We start from the raw sequence: 1,994 nt of genomic DNA on the forward strand, positions 1-1,994 counted from the left end.
CCCCTCCGCGCTGGCTTTCCTCTGCCATTCTTATATACTAACGAAGAGGGCAACTCGATCACACTTGGACTTCCCCGATCATTCGAGAAACTCATCACACACGTCACCAGCGCCAAAGCGCCAGCAGCGTCACGTGACTTCCGCTGTCGTAACATTAAGAAACACTAAACACTCTCCCATATATAGAAAGTATTAGCATAATTCTATCATAAATTTGGAAAAGACTAGCACATAAATATAACCTTAATATAAGCACATAAATATAACCTTAATATAACGACTATATTCATTTTCACTTCTGGAATAAAAATTAAACACATGTTAAGAAAATTATATAACAAATCCACCCCACCAGGAAACATTTACAAAATAAAGTGTAACAATTGCTAAGCCTTTTACATACTTGAAACAGGACGTAACTTGATAACCAGGTTAAAAAAACAACTTCCAAGTCCATGAACATATAAACAAACAGTTTTCCTGAATAGAATATTACCATATTAAAACATGGATCTAACATTAACAGAAGAAAAATGATAGAAGCTTTATTAACAAAATCAAACAATCCCACAGTTAACAAATGCCCAGGAACATTTCTATATGTCGTTATTTCTCCAAAAATTCCTAAACTTATGTAAATATTTCGAACAGCATTTCCATTTTTCAGTGTTTAGTCACTATTTTTTCGGTTCAGCCATAAATAAATATTATTTCAATTCAGGCGGATTGTTACACACACATGCGTAACAATTATCAGTTTTAAAATTTAAATACATTGCTAGATTGTTGATTTAAATATCTAAAGCTTTACCGTTAAAACTTCTGTACTTTAGAATGATCTCACCAGTGATCGAAAAGTCGTACCTGTTCTAAAAATATTCTTCCTTACTGTAAAGTAAAAGCTTTAACTTGTAATAAAATAATAACAATTTAGATTTGTTATTACTATTGTAATTCTCACACTTTTCTTTAGACTAAATTTAGTGCATAATTTGATAACAAACCTGAAACTTCCACGACTCTGGCAGTCTAGCCTAACCCTCAGTACACGAAGACTGTCGACGTAGCACTATGCTCTGGAAATACTTTATTCCAAACACATGTATTAAAACTAAAAAAAAAACGAAAACGTTCCATATTTTAAACTCAGGTGCGAGAGTTTAATGAAGGAACTAACTGTAAGTATAGCGAAATCGTTTATTTACTAGACAGAGTATCTGGCTTCGTTCGGGTTATTAGATTGTTTTTCCAAGAAGCCTTATTTTTTAAAGCAAATATTTTTTTTACTTTTTTTTATTTATGTCTGAACTCTTACTGCAGAATCAATATTTTTCCACCGTTTTGTTTTCCCAATAATATTAACTTTAACTTATACATTTTTTTTCTTCTTTTATTTTCTGAGGCCATCGTCGTTGCTGATACCATTTCCTGAATTTAAAAGATAAAGTGTAAAATGACATATTCAGATTTTGCACAATTGTGTTAATGCGGGTGGGGGGGGGGGGTCCACTATTGTCTGTTCATGCGTCAAAATTCTTTAACTGTTTTGTTTGATGTCATTTCCCGATCTTTATTTATTTAAACCTTTTCTACTATTTTGGGGGTCTGTTCCTTGGTTCCTGATGCCTATGTTTCCCTCCCTGTTGCCTCTGATTGGCTAAGAAATGTTTGGCCCCCTACCATATTGAATTGTTACATATAAATATATATTGTTACGTAACACCTAATGAGTATCTCGAACGTTCCTGAAAGGTCGAGTGTTTGCTAGACGCCTACTATTTTGTATATATAAGACCGGCGAGAAGTGACGGCATAAATAATTGAATTGCAGACAGGGAGATTGAGACAGATAATCTAGTCAAGCCGTAAGTAAACTGTGTAATTCATTGTGAATTATAGCGTGTGTTTAAGTTAAAGTGACTGTGGAAATTAAGTGTATTGCAAAGTTGAGTTGAGAAAGAAAGTTTATCGGAAATAATTTCTACGGAAAATTA

General features: G+C 33.3%; 1 protein-coding gene across 1 annotated transcript in view; it reads right to left on the reverse strand.

Moving 5' to 3' along the window:
• The window catches only part of LOC106473063 (lactosylceramide 4-alpha-galactosyltransferase-like), a 6,462-nt gene extending 5,425 nt beyond the window's left edge, over window positions 1–1,037 (reverse strand). The window contains exon 1 of the mRNA XM_013933742.2: window positions 1,005–1,037. The gene's annotated coding sequence lies outside the window, so the exon portion shown is untranslated. The remainder of the gene's footprint in view (window positions 1–1,004) is intronic.
• Between the last annotated feature and the right edge of the window lie 957 nt (window positions 1,038–1,994).

Source organism: Limulus polyphemus, unplaced genomic scaffold (genome assembly GCF_000517525.1).
Source record: "Limulus polyphemus unplaced genomic scaffold, Limulus_polyphemus-2.1.2 Scaffold5855, whole genome shotgun sequence".
Taxonomy (NCBI): domain Eukaryota; kingdom Metazoa; phylum Arthropoda; class Merostomata; order Xiphosura; family Limulidae; genus Limulus; species Limulus polyphemus.